A 13,484-nucleotide genomic window follows, 5' to 3' on the forward strand; every position below is an offset into this window, starting at 1 on the left:
AAATCTGGCTAATAAATAAAAATCACTGATTGCCTTCTGCCGCACGTCAGCCGTGGTTGGTTTGATAAATTGTGTGCCCATTCGTCTGAGTATTGCAGGGATCACTTGGTGCACACACCTGCTCATGCTGGATTGGGACATCCCCGCCACCACTCCACCTGTGCGCTGAAATGAGCCAGTTGCCAAAAAATGAAGGGTTGCCACTACCTTCACCAGTGGCTGCACTGCCTGTCCCCGATGGGTCGGGCTGCTGATGTCATCCTGCAGGATTGTTACCAACTCAAGGATGACTTCAGGGCTAAAGCGAAACATGCGATACACCTCAGTATCAGTCATCTGAAAAAGGTTGTAGCGCCCTCTGTAAATCCTCTCCCGTGCCCTCCTACGAGTCGGCTCAGTCAATAGAATATCAAGAACCATAGCTGCCCCTGGCATGTTGGTGCACAGATGTGAGGTCCCGAAAATGTGGGTGCTCTGCTTGTTCAGATCGTCTGTCTAGGTGCTGCTGAAGTTGCGCGCTCCTTCAGATGACATTTGGCCATCTTTTGCTAACTTGCCCCTGCTTTTAACAGGAGCAAGTTTGCCCAGGGAAAAAAGCTTGCACGCTTCCAGCGCAAGATGCGCATCACACGCGCATGTTTCTGAATCATCGGCAGTACCTAATTTGCATATTCGCTGAGGGAATTCCATGAAGGCGCAACTTACACCCCGCGCAAAATTGCACGAAAATTGCGCAGGAACAGCTAGGCTGCGTGCGCGGGAAAATGGCCGCATTTCAGGCTTAACTGGTTTACAGAATCAGCCGCAAATTTGCATAGGAGCAAATCAGTACTTGCGCGGCGCAAATCACACTTGTTCCCGCGCAAGTGCTTCTTGAATCTGGGCCACTGGGTGTCCCCAAACACTGACTCCTTTTATGGACATAGCTATATATGGAGTCAGAGCAGGGACTCCTAAGCCAAACTAGAGTCCCGACACCCTCCCTTCTTCAGAGTAGGGTGTCTGGTTTAATGCTCGGCTTCTCCCATTGACTTCCATTGTGCTCGGGTGCTCTGTAGAGCTCCCGAGCATCGGGAAGTGTTCTACTCGAGCACCAGAGCACACGAGCACTTTGGTGCTCAACCAACACTAATAAGGATAAATAAATGGTTAAATAAACAAATTGATGAGTAAAAATATTAAATAATAGTAGTGGCAAATGACCTTGGTAAACTTTAACAGCAGCTTTATTTGGGTAAACTTGATTACAGGCAATTTTCAGGCTTTTCTTACATTCAGGCTTTGAATTGGTTCCAGCAGGCTTTGGCATAAACTGGTAGGCAAACTTGATAACTTTGCTTTTTCTCTTTTTCTGCTGGGCTGACAGGCTTGCTTAATAACTCTGCTTTCTTTCTCTCTGCTGTGCTAAACTCTGCTTGGGTCTGGTTACTGCACTTTTGGTTGGTCCTGGTATGCTTGGATTGGGGTGCCTCCGGCTGTTGTCCCCTCCTGACACTCAGTAAATTAAATTAGAATGAGTTCTGGTGCTCTACAAGCTACTTCCCTTTGGTGGCTCCCGCTCCAGCTGAAGAACACTTTCCTCTGGCTGCTATATCTTCTGGCAACAGAAGTACACTTTCCTCTGGTTGCTATATCTTCCATACATCTGATTCCATAGCTTAGCCTGCACTGGCTGTTATAGGCAAGTCTGGCTGTGACCGTGCCCAGGCTTACACTCCAATAGACTAGACTAGAACTAACTATCCCTGCTGATCCTCCCTTCTGGTAGGAAGCAGGACTGGACCACTTCTGTCCAAGGGGAGTGGGTGAGTCCCATTCTATCTAAGTATCTGTCTCTCTGCCATATACGCTGCCACCTGCTGGTGAACCAGGCATATTAGATGTAGAAAACAGCTGCATACCAAGACTTCAACTGCACACTTGTGAAGGACCTGGAAATAAATACAAGAATGACATTGGTGTTAGCAATAAAAGACAGTAGTGGAGTGAAAGAATAGTAACACCACTCTGGGGTGTTACACGTGTGTATGCAGGGGTGTAACTATAGGGGAAGCAGCGGAAGCGGCTTCTTTGGGGCCCAAACTCACTAGAGGCCCCCTCAGAAGGAAGACTAAAAGATTTTATTGTCAGGGCCCCCTCAACAGTAGTATACAATGAATTTATATACAATGACACAGTAGGAAACGGATGGAACGGCTGGCGGACCTTGTCTGAGAACTCAATCTTGACTAGCCACAGGAATTTGCACGTGATTTTGTGGTTAGCGGAAAAGTTGTATCTCCTTAAAAAATTTGCTGTGGGGCCCAGTCAGTTGTAGTTACGCCACTGTGTGTATGTATATAATGTTTGAATATATATATATATATATATACAGTACAGACCAAAAGTTTGGACACACCTTCTCATTCAAAGAGTTTTCTTTATTTTCATGACTATGAAGGCATCAAAACTATGAATTAACACATGTGGAATTATATACATAACAAACAAGTGTGAAATAACTGAAAATATGTCATATTCTAGGTTCTTCAAAGTAGCCACCTTTTGCTTTGATTACTGCTTTGCACACTCTTGGCATTCTCTTGATGAGCTTCAAGAGGTAGTCCCCTGAAATGGTCTTCCAACAGTCTTGAAGGAGTTCCCAGAGATGCTTAGCACTTGTTGGCCCTTTTGCCTTCACTCTGTGGTCCAGCTCACCCCAAACCATCTCGATTGGGTTCAGGTCCGGTGACTGTGGAGGCCAGGTCATCTGGCGCAGCACCCCATCATCTCCTTCATGGTCAAATAGCCCTTACTTTCAAAGTTTTCCCAATTTTTCGGCTGACTGACTGACCTTCATTTCTTAAAGTAATGATGGCCACTCGTTTTTCTTTACTTAGCTGCTTTTTTCTTGCCATAATACAAATTCTAACAGTCTATTCAGTAGGACTATCAGCTGTGTATCCACCTGACTTCTCCTCAACGCAACTGATGGTCCCCACCCCATTTATAAGGCAAGAAATCCCACTTATTAAACCTGACAGGGCACACCTGTGAAGTGAAAACCATTTCAGGGGACTACCTCTTGAAGCTCATCAAGAGAATGCCAAGAGTGTGCAAAGCAGTAATCAAAGCAAAAGGTGGCTACTTTGAAGAACCTAGAATATGACATATTTTCAGTTGTTTCACACTTGTTTGTTATGTATATAATTCCACATGTGTTAATTCATAGTTTTGATGCCTTCAGTGTGAATCTACAATTTTCATAGTCATGAAAATAAAGAAAACTCTTTGAATGAGAAGGTGTGTCCAAACTTTTGGTCTGTACTGTATATTAGACGTTCATTGGATATCAATTTTACTGTAGGTCAGTACAAATACATGTCAAATACATATGTTTAAAAGAACTAAAAATATAAAATTGGATTAAAAACATGGCTAACGTAATCCACCCTCTTGAATAAACCCCAAATGATAATAGGTGAAATTCGATAACATGTGGTCATCACAGGTGTTGAATGCCTACGAGTGCCTCATTCATTTTTAGAATTGTGAGGTAGTCCACACTGTTGTGAGCTAGGCGAGTGCGCTTATTGGTCACGGTCCCCCATGCTGCGCTGAACGTCCTATCGTACAGGACACTCGACGAGGGGCAAGCTAAGAGTTCCAAGGCAAATTGTGCCAGCTCTGGCCACAGGTCAAGCCTGCACACCCAGTAGTCCAGGGGTTCCTCGCTTCTCAGAGCGCCCACATCGGCCGTTAACCCGATGTAGTCGGACACATGTCAGTCTAGGCGTTCCCTGAGGCTGGATCAGGAGGGTGGCTGTTGATAGGTTGGCTGCAAGAATGATCTCATATCCGAAGTGACCAACACATATTCAAACCGCCCTCTTCTTGCATGCGTGGTAGGATTGGTACCCGCAACTATTTTTCTGTGGGTGGAAATTCCTCTACCAGCGCCTGCAACAGCAGAATGCAGCATCTCTCGAAGCAAGGCCTGGAAATGCTGCAGTCTGACAGCCCTCTGTGATGCTGGTAACATGTCTGCCATTTTGTGTTTGTACCGGGGGTCTAAGTACGTTGCCTCCCAGTACTGGTCCTTGCCCTTTATGCTTTTTATACGCGGGTCCCCTTCAAACACTAGATCATGAAGGCCCCCATTTGCACTAAATTGGAAGCGGTGGAGCGCCCTGGCTGTCATCCTTTGTCTCCTCCCCCCAGCCACGGACAACACCAGGGAACCCAGAAAAGTTTAAAGCCTGCTCTTCTTGCTCCTTTTCCTCCCCCCAGGCTCGATCCTCCTCTGACTCCATCTCAGACTCCTGCTGATTTGTCTGAGATGGAGTAGCCACCCCTGGGAATCCATTCAGCATTGCAACTTCCTCATCTTCCAGCTCCTGCTCCTCGACGACTTGATTAATAACATGACGCAATCACGCTCTAGAAAGAAGGCGTAAGGTACGATGTCACTGATTGTGCCCTGGCTGCGACTGACCAGTTTGGTGATCTCATCAAATGGCTGCAGAAGTCTGCATGCGTTGCACATAAGCAGCCACTGGCACGCCAAAAATAAACCAAGTTCCCTAGAACCTGCACTGCCGCAGAGTTCGTACAGGTAGTCGTTAACGGCATGTTTCTGCTGTAGCAGCATATAAAGCATATACATGGTGGAGTTCCAGCGCGTCGGGCAGTCACAAATCAGACGTCTGACGGGCAAGTGGTGTCGCCGCTGAACGTCAGCAAGGCGAGCCATGGCCGTGTAAGATCTTCTAAAATGGCCAGAGATTTTCCTGGCCTGCCGCAAGACGTCCTGGACTCCAGGGTATTTGGCAATGAATCGCTGCACTGCTAAGTTCAGGAAATGTGCCATGCACGGCACGTGTGTCATTTTTCCCTGTTTCAGCACACTAAGCAGATTGGCACTGTTGTCGCACACCACTTTACCAACTGTCAAATTGAGCGGGGTTAGCCACTGATCGGCCTGTGACTGCAGAGCTGAAAGCAGTGCAAAACCGGTGTGGCTCTTGGCTTCCAGGCACAACAGCCGCAGCACAGCATGGCAACTTCTCACCTGGCACGTCGAATAGGTTCTGGAAAGCTTGGGGGGTGCAGCGGAAGAGGCGGTAGCAGTGGAAAATGAGGAGTTTGCCAAGGAGGAGACAGAGGATGGAGTAGGAGGAGGAGGAGAAGAAGAGGCAGGCCTGCATGTAATCCATGGTGGTAACACCAAATCCACACCTGTGCCATGAGTTGCATGCTTGACAGCTGTCAGAAGGTTCACCCAGTGGGCAGTAAAAGTTATATACCTTCTCTGCTCGTGTTTGCTAGACCACTTGTCTGTGGTCAGATGTATCTTGGCACAGACACTGTGTGCCAGACATACATTCACTTGCCGCTGAACATGGCCATATAGCTCTGGGATGCCCTTCTGGGAGAAATATTTCCTTCCAGGGACCTTCCATTTCGGTGTGCCAATGGCCACAAATTTTATAAAGGCCTCCGAGTCCACCAGTTTATAATAGGGTTGCCATATGCAGTTTATATTCATCTGGCAAAAGGCAGAAAGTCTGCCTTTTGCCAGATGAATGCGACGACGGCACGGTGGAAGGTGGAGTGGAGGACAAATGGGAGAAGAGAGGAGAAGAAGAAGAGGCAGGACGTGGAGCATTGGGAGTGTGGCTTTGTGGGTTCTGATGGCGTTGCTCCCACTGAGCTCAATGATGGGAGGCCAGGTGCCTTCTTAAGGCGGTCATCCCTAGGTGAGTTTTGGGCTTACAACGACTTATGCATTGACAGCACAGGCTGCATATGGCAACCCTATTGTCAGCAGTTGACACTTTAAAAAAAGAACACACTGCGGAGCCATGTGCCGGCGTCCTGGGAGCACCAGATGTGACCATGCATGGTGGATGGCTCGCTCCAGATACATTTGCAGTCTGCTTTTTTCCTCTGATGCACTGCGAGTTCTGCCTGCTTCTCCTCCTTCTACCCCCTATCTACTGCTCTGTCTCTCCCTCTGATCTCCCCTCCTCTTCCTCTCTTGTGGGCACCCACGTGACATCCATCGACACGTCATCATCGTTACCTTCACCACCACTGACATTAGAGATCTAGGAGTAGGCAGCAACAGTGGGGACCACCCTCCCTGGGCTGATCAGGGTACTGTCGTCAGACCACTGGGTGGCGGCCGTTGCTACCTCCTTTTCCTGATCTGATACCAAGAATGGCTGCGCATTGGTAAGGTCTGGGAATGGATGGGAAAATAATTTCTCTGACCCAAGTGGAGGGGCTATGGTGGTGGTGGTCAGTGATGGGCAGTTCACAGTGTTCGCCAGCGAACTCATGCGGGATGCCATCTTTAGTAAGTTAGACTCACCCGTCTGGTGATGCACAGGTAATCCCTTACCTGTGCCTGTGTCCTGGGAGCTGGTCTGAAATCAAACACAGTCACAGGGAGCAGGCAGTTCCGAGAACAGCCGCCGGGGGCCTTCATCGGGCTGTTCTTGAAACTGCCTGCTCCCGGTGACTGCGTTTGATTTCAGACCGGCTCCCTGCACAGGCACAGGTAAGGGCTTACCTGTGCATCGCCGGACGGGTGAGTCTACCTACCTAAAGATGGCAGCCCACATATGTTCGGGCGAACTGGCCATCACTGGTGGTGGTGTCTTTGGGGGTGCACACAGCAGAGTGAGAAGGGTCCTTCCTTTGACGTAATCGCACGCACCTTCTCCAACTTCCCACTTAGGCTCCGGCCTAGTGCTCCTGCAGGACCCCTACCACTCCTGCAGAATGGCCTGCCTCTTTCTCTGGCTGTCATTTTCAAAATGACCCTGTGACAAAGTCCCTATAAAAGAGCAGTATTTGTGGAAGCAGGTATATCGCAGGCCTCAATCAATATTTGGTGGAAGCTGGTATATCAATCCTTTATCAGTATTTTGTGGAAACAGGTATATAGAACCCCCTAATGAGTAATTGCTGGAAGCCGGAAAATCAAACCCCATAATCAATATTTGGTGGAAGCTGGTGTATCGCAGGCCTCAATCAATATTTTGTGAAAGCTGGTAGATCAATCCCCTATATCAGTATTTTATGAAAACAGGCATATAGAACCCCTTAATGAGTATTTGCTCGAAGATGGTAAATCAAACCCCTCAATCAATATTTTGTGGAAGCCTGTATATCAATACCCTGTATCAGCATTTTGTGGAAACAGGTATATAGAATAGTGTTGAGCGCGAATTTTCAATTAGTGAATTTTAATCTCGAATATCAGCACTTCGCTAATTCGCGAATATTTAGAATATAGTGCTATATATTTGCTAATTCGATTATTCCATTTTTTTTGTTCGTTTTTTTAAAGTTGTTCCCTAAAGCATTTCTTCTTACATGTCCGGGGGGCTCCGTGCTCCTTGCCCGCTCCAGTCAGTGCCCGTTGGCGCGTCTGCCGAGTGCCGACTTCCCGTGCGCATGGAGTGTCCCCATCACCATGGGAACGCCTCCATGCTAGAATGTACTGTCGGATGTGAGAATCACGGTCATCTAGACAACGCTCAAAGTTGGATGCGCAATGCAAGTAAAATTACGCATTGAGCATCCAACATTAATTTTGTGTATAGGCAACGTTCCTAATGGTTGGCTTGCTAGAATTAATGAATATAGAGAATATAGCGCTATATTCGTTATCTTCGTTATATTCGTTAATTCTAGCAAGCCAACCATTAGGAACGTTGCCTATACACAGAACTAAGTTAGATGCGCAATGCGAATAAACTTACTTAAATTACTCGCATTGCGCATCCAACTTAGTTCTGTGTATAGCCAACTTTCCTAATGGTTGGCTTGCTGGAATTAACGAAGATAACGAATATAGCGCTTTATTCTCTATATTCGTTAATTCTAACAAGCCAATAGGAAAGTTGCCTATGCACAGCTCTAAGTTGGATTCGCAATGCGCGAATATTACTTTGCCTATTTTTTGCAAAAAATAGAATAATGACTCAGTATTCTATTTATTGCAAAAAATAGGCAAAGTAATATTCTCGCATTGCGAATCCAACTTAGAGCTGTGCATAGGCAACTTTCCTATTAGCTTGCTAGAATTAACGAATATAGAGAATATAGCGCTATATTCGTTATCTTCGTTAATTCTAGATAGTCAGCCAATAGGAAAGTTGCCTTATATAGTTAAACTCGCAATATGCAAATAATTAAATCGCATATTATTCGCAATAAATAGAATAATGACGAATATTTGATTTTGACGAATATAAGACGAATATTCAATCGAATATTCGCGAAATATCGCAAAATCGAATATGGCACCTCACGCTCATCACTAATATAGAACCCAATAATGAGTATTTGCTGGAAGCCGGTAAATCAAACCCCTTAATCAATATTTGGTGAAAGCCGGTGTATCGCAGGCCTCAATCAATATTTTGTGGAAGCTGGTATATCAATACCCTGTATCAGTATTTTGTGGAAACAGGTATATAGAACCCCTTAATGAGTATTTGCTGGAAGCTGGTAAATCAAACCCCTCAATCAGTATTTTGTGGAAGCAGGTGAGCTGGACCGCAGAGTGAAGGCAAAAGGGCCAACAAGTGCTAAGCATCTCTGGGAACTTCTTCAAGACTGTTGGAAGACCATTTCAGGGGACTACCTCTTGAAGCTCATCAAGAGAATGCCAAGAGTGTGCAAAGCAGTAATCAAAGCAAAAGGTGGCTACTTTGAAGAACCTAGAATATGACATATTTTCAGTTGTTTCACACTTGTTTGTTATGTATATAATTCCACATGTGTTAATTCATAGTTTTGATGCCTTCATAGTCATGAAAATAAAGAAACTCTTTGAATGAGAAGGTGTGTCCAAACTTTTGGTCTGTACTGTATATCGCACCCCTTAATCAATTTTTTGGGGGCAGCAGGTATATCACACCAGTTGCAATTAGTTATTCGAATAGCGTTTGTTCCTCTATATAGCTGCGGTATCTCAGCAGAACCGCACACAACTGCTGCACAAGACAAATGCACTATAATATACTTTCTATGTTAGAAGGTATATTATAGGTATATCACACCCCTCAATCAGTTTTTTTTTTTGGGGGGGCAACTGGTATATCACACCAGTAGAAATGATTTGTTCCAATAGCGTTTGTCCCTCTATATCAGTGTTTCCCCACCAGCGTGCCTCCAGCTGTTGCAAAACTACAACTCCCAGCATGCCCGGACTGCATTTGGCTGTACGGGCATGCTGGGAGGTGTAGTTTTGCAACAGCTGGAGGCACGCTGGTGGGGAAATACTGCTCTATATAGCTGCGGTATCTCAGCAGAACCACACACAACTGCTGCACAATACAAATGCACTATAACAGGGCTGGCCAACCTGCGGCTCTCCAGCTGTTGCAAAACTACAACTCCCAGCATGCCCAGACTGTATACAACTATCAGCCTACAGCAGGGCATGGTGGGAATTGTAGTTTTACAACAGCCATCCCTGCACTATAATATACTTTCTATGTTAGAAAGTATATTATAAGTATATCACACCCCTCAGTATATCACACCTATCGATAGCACACCTATATCAGTCCTAAAAAGCACTTTTGTGGCCCTATTAGCTAGCGTTTGGTGTCCCTAACAGCCTGTCCCTGCTCCACAAAGCAACCTCCCCCTACACTGACAAAATACAGAATGTAAAATGGCTGCCAGATCGGGTTCTTTGATAGGGTGGGGGTGTGTACATGTGCTGAAACATATCAATTGGCTGTCCTGTCCCACCTGATGGATGTGTCATAGGTAGGGATGAGCGAACCCGAACTGTATAGTTCGGGTTCGTACCGAATTTTGGGGTGTCCGTGACACGGACCCGAACCCGAACATTTTCGTAAAAGTCCGGGTTCGGTGTTCGGCGCTTTCTTGGCGCTTTTTGAAAGGCTGCAAAGCAGCCAATCAACAAGCATCATACTACTTGCCCCAAGAGGCCATCACAGCCATGCCTACTATTGGCATGGCTGTGATTGGCCAGTGCACCATGTGACCCAGCCTCTATATAAGCTTGGGTCACGTAGCGCCGCACGTCACTCTGCTATGATCAGTGTAGGGAGAGGTTGCAGCTGCGACGTTAGGGCGAGATTAGGCAAATTAACTCCTCCAAAAGACTTCATTCTGTGATCGATCTACAGCTGTGGATTATTGAACTGCTGCTATTCAATTGCTCACTGTTTTTAGGCTGCCCAGAGCGTTTTTCAGTCACTTTTTTCTGGGGTGATCGGCGGCCATTTTGTGGCTTGTGGTGCGCCAGCACAGGCTGCCACAAAGTCCATTTAACCATCAATAGTGTGGTCATTTAAATCTATCCCTAAAAGGGTATATTAGATTCAAGGTGCTGATAGGGTAATTCTCAATAACTTCACACACACGCTACTGTGCAGATCCAAGTCTAATTCTGTGTGTAAACGTATACCTGTCACCCAGCGCCTAAAAAATAGGCCTCAAATTTATATTCATCCAAATCTGTCATTATTGCTTTAGCTGGTCAAGTTATTTAGTGTCCGTCAAAGCACAGTTTTTGTTCTGGGTTGAAATACAATTCCCAATTTTGCAATTCTCTAAATTAGTGGTTTCTGCTGTATCAGGCCTACTTTAAATCTATCCCTAAAAGGGTATATTAGATTCAAGGTGCAGATAGGGTCATTCTCAATAACTTCACACACGCTACTGTGCAATTCCAAGTCTAATTCTGTCCGTAAATGTATACCCGTCATCCAGCGCCTAAATACTAGGCCTCAAATTTATATTCAGCTAAATCTGTCGTTACTGGTGTGCCTGTATTAGTGTAATACGGTACCTAAATAGATAGCCAGATAGTGTTAGGTGTCTGTAAAAAAAGGCCTGAATTTGAATTCAATACATTGGCCCGAATAATATTTTTCTTATTGTGGTGAACGGTAACAATGAGGAAAACATCTAGTAAGGGACGCGGACATGGTCGTGGTGGTGTTAGTGGACCCTCTGGTGCTGGGAGAGGACGTGGCCGTTCTGCCACAGCCACACGTCCTAGTGAACCAACTACCTCGGGTCCCAGTAGCCGCCAGAATTTACAGGGATATTTGGTGGGGCCCAATGCCGTTCTAAGGATGGTAAGGCCTGAGCAGGTACAGGCATTAGTCAATTGGGTGGCCGACAGTGCATCCAGCACGTTCACATTATCTCCCACCCAGTCTTCTGCAGATAGCGCACAGATGGCGCATGAAAACCAAGCCCATCAGTCTGTCACATCACCCCCATGCATATCAGGGAAACTGTCTGAGCCTCAAGTTATGCAGCAGTCTCTTATGCTGTTTGAAGACTCTGCTGCAGGGTTTCCCAAGGGCGTCCACCTAGCCCTTCCCCAGGGGTGGAAGACATAGAATGCACTAACGCACAACCACTTATTTTTCCTGATGATGAGGACATGGGAATACCACCTCAGAACGTCTCTGATGATGACGAAACACAGGTGCCAACTGCTGCGTCTTTCTGCAGTGTGCAGAATGAACAGGAGGTCAGGGATCAAGACTGGGTGGAAGATGATGCAGGGGACGATGAGGTCCTAGACCCCACATGGAATATAGGTCGTGCCACTGACTTTCACAGTTCGGAGGAAGAGGCAGTGGTGAGACCGAGCCAACAGCGTAGCAAAAGAGGGAGCAGTGGGCAAAAGCAGAACACCCGCCGCCAAGAGACTCAGCCTGCTACTGACCGCCGCCATCTGGGACCGAGCACCCCAAAGGCAGCTTCAAGGAGTTCCCTGGCATGGCACTTCTTCAAACAATGTGCTGACGACAAGACCCGAGTGGTTTGCACGCTGTGCCAACAGAGCCTGAAGCGAGGCATTAACGTTCTGAACCTTAGCACAACCTGCATGACCAGGCACCTGCATGCAAAGCATGAACTGCAGTGGAGTAAACACCTTAAAAACAAGGAAGTCACTCAGGCTCGCCCTGCTACCTCTTCTGCTGCTGCCGCCTCGGCCTCTTCTGCTGCTGCCGCCGCCTCGGCCTCTTCCTCCGCCTCTGGAGGAACGTTGGCACCTGCCGCCCAGCAAACATGGGATGTACCACCAACACCACCACCTGCGTCACCAAGCATCTCAACCATGTCACACGGCAGCGTTCAGCTCTCCATCTCACAAACATTTGAGAGAAAGCGTAAATTCCCACCTAGCCACCCTCGATCCCTGGCCCTGAATGCCAGCATTTCTAAACTACTGGCCTATGAAATGCTGTCATTTAGGCTGGAGGACACAGACAGCTTCAAACAGCTCATGTCGCTTGCTGTCCCACAGTATGTTGTTCCCAGCCGGCACTACTTCTCCAAGAGAGCCGTGCCTTCCCTGCACAACCAAGTGTCCGATAAAATCAAGTGTGCACTGCTCAACGCCATCTGTGGCAAGGTCCACCTAACCACAGATACGTGGACCAGTAAGCACGGCCAGGGACGCTATATCTCCCTAACTGCACACTGGGTAAATGTAGTGGCGGCTGGGCCCCAGGCGGAGAGCTGTTTGGCGCACGTCCTTCCGCCGCCAAGGATCGCAGGGCAACATTCTTTGCCTCCTGTCTCCTCCTCCTCCTACTCATCTTCCTCCTCCTCTTCTTCCACCTGCTCATCCAGTCAGCCACACACCTTCACCACCAACTTCAGCACAGCCCGGGGTAAACGTCAGCAGGCCATTCTGAAACTCATATGTTTGGGGGACAGGCCCCACACCGCACAGGAGTTGTGGCGGGGTATAGAACAACAGACCGACGAGTGGTTGCTGCCAGTGAGCCTCAAGCCCGGCCTGGTGGTGTGCGATAATGGGCGAAATCTCGTTGCAGCTCTGGGACTAGCCGGTTTGACGCACATCCCTTCCCTGGCGCATGTGCTGAATTTGGTGGTGCAGAAGTTCATTCGCAACTACCCCGACATGTCAGAGCTGCTGCATAAAGTGCGGGCCGTCTGTTCGCGCTTCCGGCGTTCACATCCTGCCGCTGCTCGCCTGTCTGCGCTACAGCGTAACTTCGGCCTTCCCGCTCACCGCCTCATATGCGACGTGCCCACCAGGTGGAACTCCACCTTGCACATGCTGGACAGACTGTGCGAGCAGCAGCAGGCCATAGTGGAGTTTCAGCTGCAGCACGCACGGGTCAGTCGCACTGCGGAACAGCACCACTTCATCACCAATGACTGGGCCTCCATGCGAGACCTGTGTGCCCTGTTGCGATGTTTCGAGTACTCCACCAACATGGCCAGTGGCGATGACGCCATTATCAGCGTTACAATACCACTTCTATGTCTCCTTGAGAAAACACTTAGGGCGATGATGGAAGAGGAGGCGGCCCAGGAGGAGGAGGAGGAAGAGGGGTCATTTTTAGCACTTTCAGGCCAGTCTCTTCTAAGTGACTCAGAGGGAGGTTTTTTGCAACAGCAGAGGCCAGGTACAAATGTGGCCAGACAGGGCCCACTACTGGAGGACGAGG

This window comes from Bufo bufo, chromosome 4 (assembly GCF_905171765.1).
Source record: "Bufo bufo chromosome 4, aBufBuf1.1, whole genome shotgun sequence".
NCBI lineage: Eukaryota > Metazoa > Chordata > Amphibia > Anura > Bufonidae > Bufo > Bufo bufo.